Raw genomic sequence first — 21,122 nt, 5'->3', positions numbered from 1 at the left:
TATGAAAATATTGGAGCTGATAGGTGGTGCCATCACATTCCCTAGCCCTCTCTACATATGTCTTATGGTGGTGCTGCCATCTTGCTTTCAGCTGGGACCTGATTTCATGTAGAGACAGAAACTAACCTGCCTGGTTTGTGTGTGGTGATGATAAACTTGGCCCTGAGCCTGGCCAGTACTGTGGGAAGCCTGAACTGGTTCTCTGCCTATCCGTTCTGGGGCCCTGAATCTGGACTTCATGGATATCACACTAGGAAGAGTCATCTTGTTTTTAGGGACTGGGAATGCAGTTAGGTTGGTAGAATACCTGTCTGAAATGCACAAGGATCCAAGCTCTAGCACTGCATAAACTGGAGACGGTGGCGTGCATGAAAACGGCCCCTGTGGGCTCATATATTTGATATTTTGTTCTTGTCTGTTTCCATCTAAACAGTTGCAGAACTGCTCAGAAATAATTAGTGTAGCCTTGTTGAAGGAGGTGCATCACTGGGGGGTGGATGATGAGGTTTCAAAAGCCCACGCCAGGCCCAGTGTCTCCCTCTTTCTCTCTTCCTGCTTGTGGATCAGACAGAAGCTCTCAACTATTGCTCCAGTGCCAGGCCGTGCCTGCCTGCTGCAACCATGCTAACCTCCACCAGGATGGCTGAGACCTCATCGTCTGAGACTGTAAGGTAGCCCCCACGGAGATGCTTTCTTTCATAAGCTGCTTTGGTCATGTGTTTCTTCACAGCCAGAGAACAGTGACTGAGACACTGGGTAGGATGGTATACCATGTAATCCTAGCACTTGAGACAGGGAGCCAAGGGGATCAAAGTTTAAGATTGTCCTTGGCTGCACAGCCAGTTCAAGGATGAATCAGACCCAGAAAAAAACAAAACAAGAAAGGAAAAAGAAGAGGAAAGGAAGGGAGACAAGGAGAGAGGAAGGAGGAAAAGGAGCAGGCATTAGGGAGAAAGGGAGAGGGCTAAAGAGTAAAATTAGCAGAGCTAACCCAAAGGAGCTTAATGCTGCCCAGGCCTGATGCAGGCCACGCCAACACCTGCACAGTGTTTGTCTGACTGTTTGAAGCAGACTGGCTGTGCCCATCTGAGCGATTTGACTTGTGGTCTTCTGAAGTTGCAGAGTCGAATGTGTATTTCGGAACAAATGGCAACAGCCTGAAGCTTGCCCACTATTTGGGACCCTACACCCCACAGCACACTGTGATTGCTGTGGGAGCCACCGCCTCTGCCAAGGTTTAAAAAAAAATCATGCAAAGCAGAACAAATATGTGAGCAAATAAGTAGCTGTGATCAGTTACCAAAACTGGTTCTTACCCCCCACTGAGGCAGCAGCTGGCCATTCACAAGCCAGTGAGCACATCAGCCTTCAGAAGCAAAAGGGCGTCCAGGACAGACCAGGTAGAGGAAGCGGGACACCAGGAACCTCTAAAACTAGCATTATAGAACTACAGACCTGTGTGGGAGCCATCTTCTCTGCTAAGGCTCTAAACTTGGCATGGATAAGCACAAACTATTATGTAATGTCCAAGTCCATGAACACATGGCGTGTGCACATGCTCAGGCCACTGAACAAACCCTGTGTTCGCATGTGCGGGCCGCTGAGCCATTTTTGCTTCCTTGTGCATAGAGTAAGCAAATGCCGAATAATTTGTTTGAAAGGAAACAAGAATCCCTACATTCCTATGGAATGAACTGGCCCCTAAATGTGCTCATGCAAGAGAGTGTGCAGGGATGAAGGGTGCAGGAAAGAGCAACAGGCATCCGCATGCAAGAATGGGGGGACACGACACAGCTGGGAATGGCAGGGACCGTGAGCAGCTGAGCATGGAGACCAGGTAGCCAGCCTCGGTTGGCCCAGGCTCTGCAGCTGCTTGGGTGGTTCCTTTCGTAGGGAAGAGGGGGCATGGCGCCTGGTGCACAGTCTTCCAGCTGCTGAGGTCTGGGTGTCTGCCTCCCCAGGAAAGCTGTTCATTGTCATAGCATCAGACCTGACCTGGATATGATAGAGATGCCTGTGAGCCAAGTGAGGAGAAAGAGGGGTCGTCAGCTGACACAGCAGTTAGGACCCTAGCGGGGACAATGGTCAAAATCAACCTGAGCTCGGTGACAGATCTTTGTGCTTCGTCACTTCTCGCACATTCCGAGCTTTACAGACACTTTCTCTCGTCTACAGGGAGAGCTGCAGGTGTTTGCTTGATCCCTGGCACAAGCGCGTGTGCTGAAGGAAAGAAAGCCGTGCAGCCCTCACATTGAAAGGGGACTGCCCCGGGAGGAAGTCTGGGTGTGCAGTCTTATTACTTGAGACCAGTAGCTGGTCGTCCGTGGAAAATCTCCCCAGGCCTCAGTTACCACAGAGAAAATATGACTGCATAAGAATTGCTTTGTCGACAAGCAGAGCCCCGGCTTGAAAGCTTAAGTGTAAATAAACACATTTTCTGTGCACAGTGGCAGAAATCAAAGCCACAGTGGGAAAGTCCATTGCATTCCACTTTTACTCATATTTGCTAAGCAAATCCAGGAGCAGCAATAACACACGAGCGTGTGACTGCGCCCAGATGCGCCCTTCCTCATCATTCATCCTCTGCCGTGTCCAGAAACAGAACGACCACATGGAAGTGCAGAGCCATTTTATAAATACCATCCTTCTAGGAAAATGTTTTCTCCCTTTTTTCATTGGCTTTTTGTGAACAGAAGATATAAAACGGGCCTTTGAGAATCCCATGAAATACCTCTACTTTATGCTCAAATAGCCCATAAAATGCACAGAGAGCCATGAATATAATTTTTATACCCAAATTGAATTTCAACCCTTGACGGCTATTGTGCTATTGACTAGTTGACTGGACTAGTTATCCAAGCAAATGACATAAGGCAAGTTGCAGCCCACAGCCCATGTGGGCCACTGGCCTTTGCCTTCTTCTAAGGCCACAGACAGCTCACTGGGGTCTGAGTGGGATCTTGCCAGTCCCAAAGCATCTGGGCAAAATAAGCAGAAAGTCACAGCCTGTGGCTTGATCCCAAAACCAACCAGCTGTAAGTGGCCACTCACGTCACCCCTCTTGGACAACGGTGAGATTCATGAATGAATGAATGAATGATCTGTTCAGAAAATGGCAAAATAGCAGACAAATGTACACTTGAACACAGACGGGGCACGGGTCTAACAAAAACCGTGTGCCGCCGTGCCCGAACCTTCCAGCACTCGCACTATTCTTTGGCAACATATTTTATTACCGCTCATGCTCTGAACAGGGGCCATCATCACAAACCCCAACATCACAAACGATTTGTGATTAGCCCCTGAACTGAAATGCAGGGACTATTTAGAAATTCAGAGTTTGGGGAAAGCTATGAGCTGACCTCAGTCCAAACCCTTCACTTTAATACTCTCCTGTGATTGTGAGGTCTTCGAGAGACTGTGTACTGGAAAGGGTTTTTCGAACATGCTACCAAAGCCCTCAGCACAGCAAGTCACTGCTTCTGTTAAACACTGCCCCGTGCCTGAACTTAAAACTTCTTCCCTCGCGCCTCTGCGAACGTCCACCCCAGCTTGCCCCATAAGTCCTGGTCTCCCAGCCCCTGAGCAGCCATAGTCCCACAGGCACGGAGGGGGGTGGCTGCTTCTTCATTGCCCTCTCTCTAAGAGGGGGCTGGTACCTAACAAGCGCTCGGTGACTTGTACTCGACGGTGAGGCCAGTGTCTACGCAGAGGCAGGTGACCGTGTTGGCTGGGAGGCCTCTTCGCCTGGCAGCACGGAGCGGCGCTGTCAAGCACGGAGCAGCTGTGTGCTGCCCCCCTGAGTTTCTGTCACTTAGCTTCTTCTTTGGCAAGAACAGACTTGCTCGTCTCGAGGAAGATTGCCAAGTCCTCTCAAAACACTGTTCTCAGACACAAAAACTCGAAGAGACCTGCAAACGCCTATTGTGGATTTCAATGACACTACAAAGCGCTTGCCATTCAAGCAACGTGAATACACTCAAGATGTGAAAGGGCCCTAGACCTCAAGGACCTTGTTCGTATGGAGACCGGGCAGGCCGTGGGCGGGCGCGCCTTTCATGAGGTCAGCGCATGAGGCACATTCTCCCACACCTCTACAAAATCTCCCAGGCTCCCAAGACCAGAGAACCTGTGTGCTACTTTGTGCAAATAACTCAGTGCTGAGGCAGCAGGACCCAGGCTGCAAAGCCTCTTAGGATTAGCCAGGGACGAAGAGCAGCTTGACACAGCACGGTTCTGCCGCAGCACGGGCTAAAGGAGAACCTGATAAGATAAAGCTATGGGGCTTTTAAGTTTTATTGTGAAATCTCCACTTTATCCCTAATTGTAAAGATTCTTAAAATTAAAAAGAGAGAGAGAGAGATCCCCTTGCTTATTAGCAAACAAAAGGAAAAGCTTTCACAGCTCTGTTTTCTTGGGAAACACAATGAATAATCACACCAAAGCATTCCCAACACTCACAGGGAAACATTGTTGCTATTTAAATTTTCCAGGGGACAATTCAGGGAGGCAATCATTTGTGTTAGGCCATATTACATGCTCATTTAAAAAAATAATAATAACTCCAAACTTGACAGGTTGGTCTGGCTTTGAAGTAAAATATTCTGAGAGTTCATCAAACCCACAGAGAGAAGACAGGGTCCCTCCGCAGAGAGAAGACGGTCTCTCCAAAGAGGGGCTCTCTTCCCAGAGATGCTGGTCCCACACTGCTTATGTGCGGGTCCCAGATCTCAATCACCCGGGGGCGTTATGAGCGCCCCGGGTTCCTGGGGCTTGTTATTGCCACAGCTCTGCTCTCTTCCTGCCACTCACTGCCAAGAGATTGGGAACAAAAGCCTGCAGCTTTAATCTCAATTTGTTACACTAAAAATGCAAAATTAAAGAAAAAAGAGGAAAGTTTAATATTGCCAGGGAATGTGATTGATAACAATGTGTCATGTTACGATTTTTAATATTATAAACTGAGTTTTATGTGGCTGTCTTCTAATAGTGACATAGTTAACATTTCAAGACTGGATATAATAACTTTATGGGGTAAAAATGGATATTATCAGATGATTATACTGTAGTACTTTGTCAGATTCTTGTATATTAAATGCAAAAGAACCTATAATAAAAATAAGGGTGAATTCTGTCCTCACTGAGTGAAAGAATACAAGCCATGGCTGACCTCCTGTGAGCTGTGCTTCCCCGACCCCGACTCAGGGATCTGAAGGATGGCTTTCCTGTGGGAATGTCAATATTTAAAGCCCTGTGTTGCTGGTCCTTGTGAGGTTCAGGTGCAGCCATGAACAGGAAGCACACAGCGCCAGGGCTTCATGCTCCTCTACACCTGAGAGGCAAGAGGTAGCCCTCCTTTTCTCCCACTAGGTCTTTTGAGTAGCAAAGTGCTTTACAGAAGGGAAATGGGAAGTGATGAAGACATGAGCATCACAGATGCACAGCTAAGTCCCAGGACACCCACGGAGATTTCCACACTCATGTGATCCTGTGTCCAGCCAAGCCCAAGGAACTGCTCCAGGCACACACCATCCATAACAGAGACAAAGACCGTTTATCAAAAAAACCAGAGAGATGCTCCTGAAATTGGGCGTGGCTAGTGGGTTAAGGAAATGTGAGGGGGTCGAAGTGCCAGACCACCCGTCCAGAGACCCTTCATAAGTCATTTACAGGGCACCCGCCTTCCCTCTCCGGTGCTAAGCAGCCTTCTTTCACGCACACGGTTGCATGTAGCTCAAAGAGAGAAGGGTTTTCACCATTTCTTGTTAACTAGCTTTTTTCATACTCACGTGTGTGTGTGTGTGTGTGTGTGTGTGTGTGTGTGTGTGTGTGTCTAAACAGAATCAGGTAAAGACCCAACACTCAGCTTCACTTTCAAACACTGGAAGCAATCTCAAGCTGGACATCTAGGCCCTCCCCCTTCCGCCCTGCTTTTTCTGTTCTCTAACAAAACACACTGTTTTCACACTCGTATTCCTACAGACGCATGTACAGATTTAGGAATCATTTAAAATGCTGGCATGGGGGGAGGTTACCTGCAGGTTTGTGTTAAAGGTATATATGTTCATCTCTGTTACATTTCACAGTTGAAATGTCTGTGGCCACAACAGCAGGCCAAGTTTGGAAGACGAGAGCCCCAGGAAGCAGTCTGTGCTGTGTACATCCTCAAGCCCAGCACTGTGGAAGAAGCACAAGATGGATCTCTGTGGGTCTGAGGCCAGCCTGGTCTACACAGTGAGTTCCAAGATTCAGGGATGCTTACTGAGACCCTGCCTCCCAAAAGGGGAGGAGGAGGTGTTAGTATTTTGGAACACAACCTGCTCCTGTGTTACCCAGCAACCTATGATGTCATCATATGTCGCCAGTCACGTGGCCACACCTGGAAGGCATGGTTACCTTGCCCCTTAAAAGGCCAACCCAACACGTGGTCTCTCTCTTACTTTCTCTTTTTCTCTCTCTTACACTTTCTCTCTCTCTCTCTCTCTCTCTCTCTCGGCACCCCTTCCCTTTTCTCTCTCTCATGTCCTGCATCCCCCTTCCTCCATACCCTCCTAATAAACTTCTTGCAGAGAATATCAGTTAACCAGCCTCCTTGATTTTTAATAAATAATAACAGGAGGGTCACATGATAGAGAGATGGCACATCAGTTAAGGGCACTGGCTGCTCCTCCAGAGGACCCAGGTTTGATTCCCGGCACCCACATGGTGGCTCACAACCATCTGTAACTCCAGTTTCAGAGACTCTGATTGGCTTCTGGACTCGCTGGGCATGAGGTACACAGTTGGTGTGGACATGCCACAGTCAAACGCATATAAATGTAAAATAATTTTATTTGCAAGGAATCCTAGAACAAAATACTACCCTATAAAAATCCCTACCACAGAGCTCAGGACAGTATCCCGTAGACGTCTCTGCTCTCCATTCCCTGGGGTATCTGACAGGCCTCTAGTCCAGGAGCACCCATGTGGATGGTCCATCCCATAAACCAGTAACAGTAGCAGGCCCCGCTGTTCGTAGGCATTTGGTGCCATTCTGATTCACACACACACACAAAGGCAATGCAGCCCAAAGTCAAGTTTGTGTGGCAAAATCCTATGAGCACATACATATTCTAAGTTCATATATTAAATATGACTTATTATTTGCATAACTCCAGTTCTCTGGGACGAAGTGGTTTCCGAAATAAGGGCTTCATCATCATACCACGGATGGAGTCATGGCTATCTTGTGGGCAGGGCAAGGGCATCTGGATTGGAAGATTGCTCATGGTTATCTGCTTTCAGAGAGACCATGTTTTAAAAATACTTCCTTCCTTCCAGTGGATAAGAGCACTGTCTGTGTGCTCCTCCACAGGTCCTGAATTCAATTATCAGCAGCCACATGGTGGCTCACAACCATGTGATGGAGTGCAGGTGTACATGCGGCTAGAGCACACATAAAATAAATAAAATAATACCTCCTTCCAGATGGGCGTTTTATTCGGGGCGAGAGGTGCACAACATGGTCAAGCACTACCCAGCAGCAGGTGGGCCCAGGAGCCTGCAGCAAAGGCTATTCACCCTAATGGCAAACTCCGTAGAGTGTTGAGTCTGAAAAGGCTGTGGGCCAAGGCACTGTGGGAAGGCCAGCAACCCCAGCTGCAGGGGGAAGCTAAGTTCCAGGCCAGCCTAGACTGCAAAGCAAGATTCCACCTCAAAAAGAGAGGAAGAGAGAGTGAAGGGAGAAAAAAATCAAGGAAAGAAAAGAACAAAGAGAAAAGAAGAGAGGTGAAGGAAAAGAAAAATGAAAGGGGGAAGGGAAGGGAGAGAAAAAAGGTGAAAAAGAAGAGAACAGAGGGAGAGGAAGGGAAGGAGAAGAAAAGGACAGGAAGGGAGAGGAAGGGAGCAAAGGACAGAAAGAGAAGTAGGAAAAGAGAGAGGCGGAATAGTCAGATCTTGAGGCCAAATTCAAATCCTGATCGTTCCATTTTCCAGCGGTGCCACTTTTAGTGAGTTCATTACAAGTTATTCTGTCTTAGTTACTTTTCTCATTGCTGTCACAAAATATCTAACAGGAGCAACTTCAGGGAGGATGGAGGGGTTCTTCTGGTTCAAGGTACAGTCCATCTTGGCAGGGAGGTCATGGCAGCAGAAGCTTGAAACATTATATCCGGTCAAGAACACAGTAAAGGCTTGTATTCAGCCTTTGTTCTTATTCAGCCCATGGTCCAATCCCTTGGAACAGTACCACCCTCTTTTAGTGTAGCTCTTCCCGCCTCAATTAAACCACCGTATGCTTGAGGTTTGTCTTCATGCATGGTTCCCTGTCGAACTGACAACCAACACTAACCGCCACACTCTCTCAGTCCAGAGCAATGGCAGGAACATCTCCCGGCCTCCAAAGGCCAGGGATAACATAATCTTCTGTGACAGGTCATCAGTAGAGATAAATGCAATGTACACACCAAGAGAACAATGCCATGTAGACCAAAACAACTCCGCTAAAATGCCAGAGAAAGCAAGGCAGGGGTGGGAAGCTCTGAAGCTGGTGGGGGGGACTCTGGGAGAAGGTTTCATAGCTCAACATTGTTGTTTATAACACGCGTACAGTGAGTAAGACATTTGCAGGCAACAATATGGCCTCTATCTTTACTTAAGATAGGGAGACATAAAGCAAGCCTCCAAGGGGTCTGACAGAGATGCCTCAGTTCTGTTTTAAAGCAAACAAATCTACGTTGATATTGTGTCTCTCCCCGTGTTAGTTATCTTGGCAGAGTGTATTATCACACACAGTCCCCCAAACCTGGAGAAAAACATTCACAAGAAAGAGGAGCAGTTTGAGATTGGCAACACATTGTACTATGGCCTTAAAGAAAGAAGATAGATTCCAACCAAAATTATAATGGCAAGTTTAATCAAAGTTGGGGAGGCATCAGAGATACAGCTGGGGATGTCAAGAGATCCAGGGAGTAGTGCATGTTCTGCAAGAAAGCACTAGAAACACCATACGGTGGTTGGAATAAGAATGGCCTCCATAGCTTCATGTATTTGAATGCTTAGGGAGTGGCACTATTTGAAAGGATGAAGAGGTGTGGCCTTGTTGGGACTATGTCACTTGAAGTGGGCTTTGAGACTTCAAAAGGCCAAGCCAGGCCCAAGGTCTCTCTTCCCGCTGCCTGTGGATCCAGCTGTGACTGCTCAGGTCCTTCTCCAGCACCATGTCTGCCTGGGCGCTGCCATGCTTCCCACCATGACGATCATGGACTAAACCTCAGAAACTGTAGGTCAGCCTTTTCCTTTATAAAAGTTGCCATGGTCATGGTGTCTCTTCACAGCAACGGAACACTGACTAAGATATACCAGTAGGTTTCTGCTTCCAATATACACCCAAGTTCAGGTGTACAAGAGACCCAGGTTCAAAGGCATGCCCAGTCGTTAATGCCCTCAGCAAACCACAGGAGGGCGAGGACCTTTCCACTCAGTGTCCGAATTCAAGGAGGAGCAGGCTCTCTCCGCCAGAGGGAGCCATGGTAATCTTACGTCACTTCCTGCCCAGTGGATGCCACAAGCACATCCGTCCCTGGCTGACAGTGTTCCCAGGGAGCACTCTGTTCAGACTGTCAAAAACTCTGCAGCAGCCACTTCCAAGTCATACCACTGTCGTGCTAATTGCAGGGACTACTCTATATTATGACATGCTTATGACACAGTGCGATGGTAGCATATGAACCTGTCAAAACAAATAAACCTTTAAAAAAATATATAATGAAATCTACTGCACAAAGAACTAAACAAATTATGGGGTAGAAGCAAATGTCTACTACCTCATCAGCTGCGTTAATACTTGCAGAAAACTCCAGGAAGCCACCTAGAATTAACTGGAAACTATGGAGCGCCCAGGGAAAGCCATGCCGTGACGCCCACCTGTGCTGCCCCTGCCGTCACCTCTCAGAAGAGATGCCAAAGCCACAGGCTCGGAGCAGGGATGGGAGGTCGTGCCCAGGCTACCCGTGCGGACTTGCTCATGGTCACGCACAAGCATCCAACTGCTTCTCCCTCACTTTGAAGCAGAGATGAGGGCCTGGGTACCCAGTCAGTATGGCAACTGAGCCACAGCTGAGGTGGCTGACTGGCACTAAAGGGAACAGCCGGCTGTCCTTAAAAGGACGTGGGCGGAAGAGTGCAGGAAGACTCTGCGAGTGGACATAGGGTGGTTCTGAACAATGAAAACATACCAGTTTCCTAGATGTCATATGACAAGCAGTGACCAGAGCTCTGAAAACGGCAGCACTGTGGCAATACTTATCTTTGGAAGACGTAACACAGATACACACACACACACACACACACTCCAGATAGGGCAGCTACCACAGAAGTCCCATTTGGTGAACCAATGAGTTTTTGTTCCTTACAGGAGTATGGGGTTACTTACAGGAGCAAAAATGACTCAAAGACAGCTGTGTCAGCAAAGCCCAGCAGCTCACAAAAGCTGGGAACCCGGTTCCACCACGCGGCCTGCAGACAGCTCAGCGGATAGGGAGTGCCCCATTCAGGTGCCTCTTCCAGGCAGCTCAGCTGCCTCCTTCTTCTGGGCAGCTGGTCTGGTCACAGGGTCTTCCTTGCAGCTTGTCTTGTCTAAAATGACTCTCGGTAGTCTTTTCTGTTTATGTGTATTGTGCTGGCAAGCTAGTCTATGTCAGCTTGACACAAGCCAACACAAGGGAACCTCAGTTCAGAAAACGCCTCCATAAGATCCAGCTATAGAGAATTTTCTTAGTTAATTTGATGCGGGAGCGTCCAGCCCATTGTGTGTGGTGCCATCACTGGGCTGGCAGTCCTGGGTTCTTTATAAAAGCAGGCTTGCCATGGAAAGCAAGCCAGTAAGCAACACTTCTCCAGGGTCTCGGCATCAGTTTCTGCCTCCAGGTTCCTGCCCTGTTTAAGTTGCTGTCCTGACTTCTTTCCTTAGAAGATGAACAGTGAATGATAAAGAAGTGTAAGCCAAATTAACACTTTTCTCCCCAACCTGCTTTTTGGTCATGGTATTTTGTTGCAGCAATAGAAACCCAGACTAAGACAGAAGGTCACTGTGAATCTTACCAGTTTTAGGAACTTCCTGAAGCTATTTTGCATCCTTTACCTTCTGTCTTATGGGGCTTCCCTGGGAGATGGAATTTTTCATCTTGCAGGAAACTGCTACCTAACAGGCAGCGAAGCCATCTTAGACCCCAGCATGTGATTCAGAAGAACCCACTTCAGGCATATATGGAGGCGGACAAAGGGTTCTCTTTAGAACACTGAGACAACAGGAACCAAACTATAAGCCTGTCAAGGCAGAATTGACTAAGCAGATAATGCAACTACAAAATGAACTACTTTGGAACCATTGAAAGTAACATGGAAGATTCATTGTTGGGAGCACAGCACAAAGGAAGCCAGGAACGTTGAGCACACAGGATCATCCTCTCAAAGGAATGAACATAAAACCCGTTCTTCCTTCCAGAAAGCTGGGAATTGGAGGTGATGAGTAGGCCAGTGATCTCTGTTATTTGGTGGGCCAGGCTATAGCCACCTCCTACAACCACGACCAAAGGTAGCTAAATGACTCTTACAGCCAGGGGCTCCCCAAGCCCCCACGACCTGGACAGCAGGTACCTGATAGTCTAAATGACCCTCACCTATAAAATACCCAGGGCGCCCCCCTCCACAGACTCCCACAACCAGGACCATAGGAAGCTAATAGCCCAAATGACCTCTGCACTTTCAGTATGACCAAGACCAGGCCAGAGCCTTCCTCAGACCCTTAAGCTAGTACAAGCAATAGCTCTAGAACCCATCTTCTTGGAAGAAATGGCATGTACCCTTTCTCGTGCACTGGGGATTGTATTATACAAGAGGGTTCTTTTTCAGATCATGGTGTGTTTAAATATACTGGCAATAAACCTCCTGCCATCAGACTCCCCAAGCTTAAATCCAGGCTGACAAAGTCAATCTGATTGAGTTTTCGTTTTCACGGTTTGCTTTCCTGCCTGCGAAGACCACCTGTACGGTCCCTCTCAATTTCGTAAAGTCAAATAAACAAGAAATAGCCTCATTGGGCAGGGGGGAATAGCCCGTTAGACCCTTTGAAGAGCTTCCCTCTAGCACAGAACATGTATAAGAAACTATTTGGAACCATGCTTCCCAAGCATTAATAATAGGTATCTCTTTGTCACATACCCTCAGGCTGTTAACTTTTCTTTTTGCTTACATACCTCTTCTAAGGAAAAATTAGCATGTAACCATGACTGTGTTTGGTAATTTAAAAATAATTAAGCAGATCCAGCATGATATTCTGGCCTCCATGAGCACCAGGCACGCACATGGTATATATACATACAGTCAGACAAGACACGTGAGATAATAAATAAATTTAAAAGCAATTAAGTGCAGCATATTTAGTCTAATGGCTCAGGGAAACCATTTGTCTCGATGAGTAAAATGCTTGAAGACCTGAGTTTAGACCCCCACCACCCTGGGAAAGCTGACCACGGTGGTGTGCCTACGCCCAGTGCTGGGAAGATGGATTCAGGAGAGTGGGGACTTGCTGTCCATCAGTTTAGATGAGTCAGTGAGCTCCAGTGATCAACTCTTGTCTCGACAAACAAGACAGAGACTGAGGAAGACGCTGGACATTGACCCTGGTCTTCATGTGTACACGCGTATGCACATACAAAAGGAAATCATCTGGACACTTAAAAAAATCAACGAAATATAAGATAGACCTTGTCCTTCCACAAACTGAAGAAGAGGAGCGGGAGCAGAATGGATGGGAAGAAAGGCCCCATGACAGGAAGCAGAGGAAGCAGGGGCCTGGACAGATTTTCTTACTTCAGTCATTCCTGAGAAAGAGAACCAGTCCTGGCCACAGCCTCCTTCTCCACAAAAGAGAAAATGTAAAGCCCTGAGCAGCTCGGCCCCTGGGTGGCAGTGGAGAAGCCCGACGTCCATAGCTCGGCATTAGCTGGAGGCAGGACATATAATACGGTGCCCATTGATTTCCCTTCCCACCAGTTCATTTAAAAGAATGGCGCTGCTAAATCTGAGCCGAGGCGAGCGTGCTGGATGGTAGTCATTCATTAGCCAGACTCGACCCACTGCCACAATATATACTTCGAGCGGGAGCAGGGGTGAGACAGGACCTGTAATTACACTGTCCCTGGGGGGAGGCTGTGCAACAGAAACAGGCGTTATTCATGGGGTGACGCCACGCACTGTCCCCAGCGCTCAGGAGCAGTGTCTCCTCCCTCAGAAGGCCTGGAAGTGGGCATCACAGAGACCCAGCCCTGTTCTCCACGCGGCCCCTGTCCTGCAATAGAGAGCAGCACACGCTTCAGCAATACAAAGAGCATGCTCTCTGCGCGACTCCCTGCATCAATCTCCTTTCTGCAGGGACGTCAGGCCCCATGGATGCTGGCTGAGCGCAGCCACTGTCCACACCTCAGACTACTGGAAATTCTCCCTCTTTCCAGTATCGTGTGCGGGGTTTGAACAGTGCTACCCGGGCAGGCCTGGAAAAGAACCAGCTACAGAGAGGGTGGGCTAGAATGAACTCCCCAAGGGATTGCTCACTGTCTGCATTGGCCCCCCAGAGGGAAGCCTGGGCCTCACCACACAGGATGGGGACACCTCATACCATTTTCACAACTTAGAACCCTCGTGGGCACCACAGGATGCCCCCCACAACAACCCTGAAAAGTCAGAGTGGCTTCGCTGAACCTCATGCTGGAGCACTCCCTATAATGCACATGGCTCTCAGCCATTTTTTTAACCGAGCAATGTGAAGGGTATGTCTGGTTTCAACAGGAAGGAAGCAGGACAAGCCACAATGACTGCTGTGAGGCCAGACTTGGAACCCACAAGCCACATGAGTCCCAGGATAGCTAGAAATGTGGCCCAAAACAAAATGGATAAACTTACTTAAAACATTGTTTTTTGCAATTTTTTGTAACCCGATTGCCCACAGCTCCCATGCATGAACCCTGTTGGATATGCCAGGTCTCCGGGGCTTCCCGAGCAACAGTGTCTGTTTGTCTGCCCTTGTCTTGATTTGACATTTAGAATTCCCTTCAAATGGTCCTCTTAGCTTCTTCAGCACACCTCCATTGAGTGCTTCCTTGAGACCCAGCAGTGAGACGGCTGGCCAGCCCTCCAGAGACTGAGAACATCTCTAGGGAGAACCAATGACTGACTGCTGATGGAAGAGAGGACATGGGGGCTGGAAGAAATGAAACTGAGACAGGAGTGACTGCAGAGAGACCACACAGGCATGAGGACGAGCCGCAGACAAGCCTCTCTAGGTACTTCTGGTTTCATGGCAGACATCAGAGCGGCTTCCACAGAGGGTGGAAGTCAAGATCCAACCGCCCAAGCTGAGACCCAGATGCTGCAGCAGGCAGCTCCTGTGTCCCCTCAAGCCTGCAGGAGGGCAAGCCTCTCAGTGGGGAGCCTCTTCCCCAGCCATGTGCAGGCAACCTGGGAACTGTGCTCCTCTGCACCTCAGATCAGCTTCTTCTGTAGCTCCTCAGAGAGCAACTCTCCTCCTGGCGTCTGCACACGGACCTCCCCAGGGTGCCTCCTAAAGCTATTCAAGGGTGAGGGTGGGTGCTGGCCAAGGCAGCTGGCAGGTGCTCTTCACAGGGCACAAGAAGTCTGGGAGAGGTGGTTCAAACTTGACAACAGACAGCAGAGCAGCATGGCCAATGCCAACCCAAAGCAGCACGGTGTGTGTGTGTGTGGTGTGTGTGTGTACCAATGAGTGCAATGGTGCCGAGACAGACAGGCACGGGGAACAGCTTACCAACCCACGTCTCTAGTTTGGAGCACACGCACACTTCTCTTGCAATGATGCACTTGGCAGCCTGAGACCCTTACCTGTGTGCAATCTGCATGCACACCCTCTCTAAACATTGCCCCAGCAGCCTGGAAGCCACACCTCCACAAATCTGCACACTTACCACGTTTTAAACAATAGAGTACGTTTCTCTTTTCCTTAATAACCACCAAACTTGGACAGTTTATACTCAGACTCATTCCTAATACATCCAGGTTTGGAAAGTAGGAGGCAATCAGCCAAAACTGCTTTTTGGTGCATGCGCAGAGAGGCAAAACCATACCCCAAGTAAACTTTCATAGAGCATCCCCTATTTACCATCGTATGCCTGTGCATTACTGGGTCTGCATATAATTAGTCAGATGCATTATGGGAAGGGACATGCATAGTAGAAAAATGGCATAAACCTCTTTCATCAGTCAAAGCAGAGAACCACCCGAAGTATGCTCCTTGCAACTGACTTCTTCCTTCTCTGGAGCCCCTTAAAAGGCCACACACAACGCTCAGAGCCTTCCAGTCTCCATGTACGTGGCCTGCTGCTCTTTTCAGTGTACGCTGATCCGTTCCATGGCTTTGACTTGAAAAGTCTCCTCACTAATTTACTGTGTGGGCTTTTATTTCATTCTTGAATAAGAAGCCAAGAACCTGGAAGCACCCGGCCCAGGCGCCGCCAGGAGCCTCGGTCCTAGATGTCTTCTGGAAGATATTTGCCCACTCTGTGGCAGATGGGTAGAGGGGTAGGACGTGCCCGCAGGACTACATGGGTGTTGGCTTCTGAAGACGAAGCAGCACACGCGCCAGCACAGTCCTGGCGGCCTCCTCTGAGAGCTGCTCTAAAGGAAGAACCGATACCATTGACAGTAGCGAGTGTGCTGAGGGGCAGAGCGGCCCTGAGTCTGCGATGGCCGTGTAATAAGGTGCCTCCTCTTCCAGCTTCCGCTCCGTCACTGTGTGTCTGTCTTCTGCATCTTCATCACTCCTGAGGAACTCGGGGCACATGACAGCCTTGCAGGGATGCGTTATCGCCTTTGTGGCGTGCCGCCTCATCCTGAGCCCGCACTGCCCTGCGTCTGCCCCGTGCTCCTGCCACACAGATATGTGGGGGCCAGCCTTGGGCCTCTTCCAGCCTGTCCAACTTACTCCAGAGTCTTTCCACTTGCTTCCTAGTGCAGGTGGATACGGGCCACCCCTTGGCTTCTTTCCATTACCCTCTAGGCCAAGCTTCTCCCCTCCGGGAGTCTTCCCCTCTCAGTTCTCTTGCCAGCAAACAGCATGGTAAGCTTTGAGGACTATGACTCAGTGTTGGGGCCTGCCTTCTGAAACCCTATCTGTCTTCATTAGCATTTGCCATGAAGGCAAAATACCTGAAGTGAACATCATAAGGAAGGAAAAGATTTATCTGGGTTCACGGTAACAGAGGTTTCGATCTATGGTTAGTTGGGCCATTGCTCCTTGGGCTGTGGAACACCATGGCAGAAGGGTATAATAAAGCAAAGGCATTTACCTCATAGGAACCAAGAAACAAAACAGAAGGGAGGAGTTGAAGGGAGCTGGAGAGAGAGAGAAACAATACACGCTCTCTGTGAGCCCCTTCCTCCAGCTCAGCCTCACTTCCTAGAGCTCACACCATTATGAGTTTATCGGATTGACACTCACACATAAAACATGATGTCTTATGTTTTTGCTTAGCATCAGGACCACAAGTCCAGGCCTAACCTAACCCTCACCCTGCATGTCTGTCTACTGCATCCACAGTTCCTGTCTGACCTTGTTTGACCTTGTCTTGAAGTTTTCTACTTACACTCTCTCTTCACTGTACATGCCCATTTCCTTCCTAAGGCCATATTCTGTAGTGATTTCCTCCTGAATGAAAACCTTCCATCTTGGAAGGAAGCTCCCTGAGACATGCTGTTTAAGGAGAATGACTAAACTTCAGCTTGGAGTAAACAACACACAGCAACTTCTGGGAGTCACTGAAAATGACCAGATTCGCAGGCCTCTTCCTCCCCATGTGCTCATAAGTGGTAAGGACAAACTGAGATGCCTGGACGTAGCAGAGAGCAGCCGTGCTGCCTGGAAGAGGTGCAGACCAGCTGAGCTCTTTGGACAGGACACTCTCCACCTGTTTGGGTGTGTGTGTGGGTCGTGTGGTGTGGTCCGCACCTCCAGCTTTAGTGAGCTCTCACCTGTGCTGCAATGCATTTTGGGTGATGCAGCGCAGCTGTGTCTGAGTCATTTCTGCTCCTGTCAGTTACCTTAACAAAACTCCCTGGGTCACCACGCTGGATCCTTGTGGTACGTGCTTTGCACTCTGGTCAGTTCCCTATCTGCTGTGAGTAGGTGTTTGTTCCCACCTCCCCAGGAACAGCCAAGTTCCTGCCTTCCCCACACCAAATCCCCTCCCCTTCCTCAGGCTGCAGCTTCAGCATTGCTCAGTAGAGGATCTCTGAGACTGCACCACCGTAAGGTAAGCAGGACTCCATGTTTTATTTTTAGCATGAAAGCGGCAGACATCCCTATGGAATTTCCTACCTGTTGGTTATGATTGACCTTCCCAACCCCCTTCTCTCTGTCCCCATAGTCCATTTTAGAAGCGTAAATATGTTGTTATGCATGTGTTAATACTTGCTAAACATCTTTGGAAGAGCATGTAAGTGTGGGGAGAACGGGCTCCTGCCGGCATCCAGCCCGCAGCCCTCATTTTCCCAGGCACAGCTCATCAGACCCTTGCAATCACCCAGATGCGTCTATCTTCTATTGCTCTTGCTCATTTGCTAATTTTTCAAAACTTTCAAAGGAGAAAATGCACTTAGACTCACAATACTTTTTATTTATTCAGTGGCCATTTCCAGAACAATGATGTATGAGCCTTAGGCTGGAGACAGAAAGTCGGGGGTCACTGGCCTCGTTCTTAGGGATCTTCTATCTCTCCTGAGAGCTCCAGTCACCCCTTCAGTGACGTTTCTCAGCAGACAATGTGTGACTACCAATGCACTGTTTTTAAACTACAGCTATGTTTGTCTGCGGCTTGCAGTTCCTCAGTTTCCCCAAGTTCTCAAAGGCCACTGGTGACACCGCTCCTATCTACAGGCTGTTTGCCTTCAGATGGAGGTGAAAGGCTGAGGACCCCTGAACCAGCACTGTACATCCTGAAGATGAGTCGCCAGTTTCTTCCCTTCCTGCCCCTGTCTCCCCACCTCAAAACTGCTCCCAACCCCCACCTGAGTGTGGTCCTTCCCTCAAACATACTCCAAGTGATACAGGCTAGTATGCAGCTAAAATAATAAACAGTCCTACTAATTCCAGATACCACATCAGAGCATTTATTTGCCTGGCAATTATAAGAAAATACCTCGGTGACACTGTAGGCTTATCACAGTTCCCGAAAGGGGTGCACTCATTTTTCTCCTCCACAGTCTTCCATTACAACAGACGCTGCCTCATTTTCCAAAGCCGTGATATTATGAGAGAAACAGACTGGAAATCCCCAATGATAACTTTCTTCCAAGAATCCATTTAAAATTATGTAACCGATTTACAGTGGCTGCTAAATCCTGTCTATTAATAGTGTAAATTTAAATCCTAATTCTCCAAGCGAACGTTCCAGAAAAGGACTCCTTATTTTGGCTCATTGCAAATCTAGCCAGTACCTGACGAAAGGATGCTGTCTTTGGGCTCCCCTGGGGTGCCAGGGCAGGCAGCACAGTGGCGGCACTTGCTGATGCCTGATTGCACGGGGTGCAGCATGGTCTTCGACCTTACGAATCCCGTTCAGCCTTCCCAAGTCAACCCGCCCAGCCTCCGTGAAAGTGCTTGGCCTTGGCTAGCCGCGTGCTTGCATGGACTTCGCATCAGCACCCTGCTCTATCTGCCACCAGCCATGTTTTCCCCTCCCGGTCCCGCATGGCCATCATCACCCACTGGTCCTCGAACTTCTTTTTGTATTATTTTTCTTCAGAAAGCTCACTAGTTTTCCTGGCTTCAGCCATAAGACTGATCACACAGGAATCTTTATTTTCAATCACCAGAACCCTCTGGTCTGCACTACCTCCTAGAGCAATGTCACTTATGTGCAGTGAGAACAGCGATGAGGATTTGATGCCACGGCTGTGAGGACAGTGTTGGAGAGGGGGTGGCGGTGATGGCCTGGTAAAGCTTGTGGGGACAGTGATAACTATCGTCGTCTGCGTTAGGGCCACTATTGCTGCGATGAACCACCATGACCAGAAGCAGCTTCAGGAGGACATGGTCATTTGGCTTACATACCAAGAATCACAATCCACTAAGGGAAGCCAAAGAAGAAATTTAAGACAGAAACCAGGAGGCAGGAACTGGAGCAGGAACCAAGGAGGGGTGCTGCTTACTGGCTCGCTCCTCATGGCTTGCTCAGCCTGCTTTCTTACAGAACCCAGGACACCAGCCCAGGGATGGCAGCACCCACCATGGGCTGGCCCCTCCCCCATCAGTCACTAATTCAGAAAAATGCCCTACGGGGTTACCTACCTACCAGACTCACAGGGGCATTTGCTCAACTGAGTGTGCCTCCTCACAGATGACTGTAGCTTATGTCAAGCTGACACAGAAACCAGCCAGTACAATGGTGACGATGATGGTGGCAGTGATAGTCAGATGACGGTGGCACTGAAACGGATGAGGGATGAGGACGGTGAGAATGATCGTGACCCTGACAGTATGGTAGTAAGTATGATAAATGATGATGACGGTGGCTGTGGAGGTGGTGGTGGTAAGAGTGGTGGTGGCAGTGATTACAGTAAGCTGTCAAAGGCTGAGCACGACTGACTGTTGAAAAATGAGCCCTAATAGGGGCAATAACACAACCCATACACATGTATGCACGCACACACACACACCCCATCATACTCCGCAAACATCACAGAGGATAGGATGGAAGGAGTGTGAGAGCTGGAGGAAGGGGTGAAATGCCATGGAATGCTTTCCGGTATTGACGGCAACTTTGCACTCTTGAACCCTCAGTGGCTGCTATTACCCACATGAGACCTGCACAGGGCTGAGCTCACCGACATTCCCTCATAGGGTCATGGTCGGCACTGTTGGGATGCCGGGTCTCAGGCTGCTTGCCTTTGGCTCCAATCCCCCTTCCCCGCTCTCATTTCCATGATGTCTACTCCGCTACTGCAGAAAGGCACCATGAGAGGGCATCTCACGTGCCCACCACCCAGCTACGTTCTCCAGCCTTTGCTCACCCTCACTGGGGCAGACACAAATATGGGCGCACACTTATCCCTTAACCATCCAAGAACGTGAGGCCCCACACCATGACAGACACACTTTCCCCTTGTCCTCCCCGGCTGGTAACAGGCTCCATCCCCCTGCAGCAGCCCTTCCTCCAGAGCTGGTGGACAAGGCCTTTCATTTCCCAAACAAAAGTCCGTTCTGCCAACAGCGTGCAATCAGAGTTTCTCTGTTGGTTTGCACATTTGTTTTATATTGTGATCCACTGTTTGGAATGGAGCCTGGAGCCTGGTGCACACCAGGCAAGCCTCTCCCGTGGCACCACACCCAGCCCTAAAGCAGGAGCCTCTGACTAACATATCCAGGTATTTCTCCCACTTCTCTGTGTCCCTAAAGCTTCCCACAAATTCCTGGGCTTCCCCTGCTTCTTCCCCCTTTGGGATGTGCTCACCCACTGCCCTCTGGTGTGCTCCAAAGGGGAGGTCCCCTTCAGCCCCCTGTCCTCCCTGTGCCCGGACTGTCTGCTGCTGTCCTCCAGACTGAGGGAGCATGTTGGCACACAAGCCTGTGATCAGGCTTCCTCCTTTCCTTGGACCCTGCTCTGGTTCCCACCCCCGTCTCTTCCTGAGATGTCTACAGCTGTTGTTCTACATGAAGATCTCCCCCTGGCCCCAGCTCCAGGACCGCCTGATCACTGTCTAATCAGCCCTGCCTCCCAGTTCAGCCTCCTGATCTCATCTAGGGAGATTGGAAGGGAGCGACACTTGCCCCTTCACTGCAGACTTCAGTGTCACCATCTCCCTGGCACTGCACAGCCCCACTGTGTCATCGGTATCCAGGTATCCCCTCGCATGGGCTGTGGGTGCTCGGTGTGCAAACAGCCTAGGGGATAAACCTGACATTGGCATTCGTGTTCATGTGTGACTTCCATCTACCATCTAGTGGTGGAAGAAGGAAACTTCCCAACAGTTGACTTTCTCAAGGCAGCCTGGGAGCCGCAAGGGAGCTGCCACCCAGATCTGCAGGGGCACCCAGATCTGCAGGAGCACCCAGATCT

The sequence above is a fragment of the Psammomys obesus genome, unplaced genomic scaffold, assembly GCF_907164565.1.
Source record: "Psammomys obesus unplaced genomic scaffold, mPsaObe1.curated_primary_1811, whole genome shotgun sequence".
NCBI classification, from domain to species: domain Eukaryota; kingdom Metazoa; phylum Chordata; class Mammalia; order Rodentia; family Muridae; genus Psammomys; species Psammomys obesus.
The sequence above is the reverse complement of the archived record's forward strand: the minus strand, read 5'-3'. Positions refer to the sequence as shown.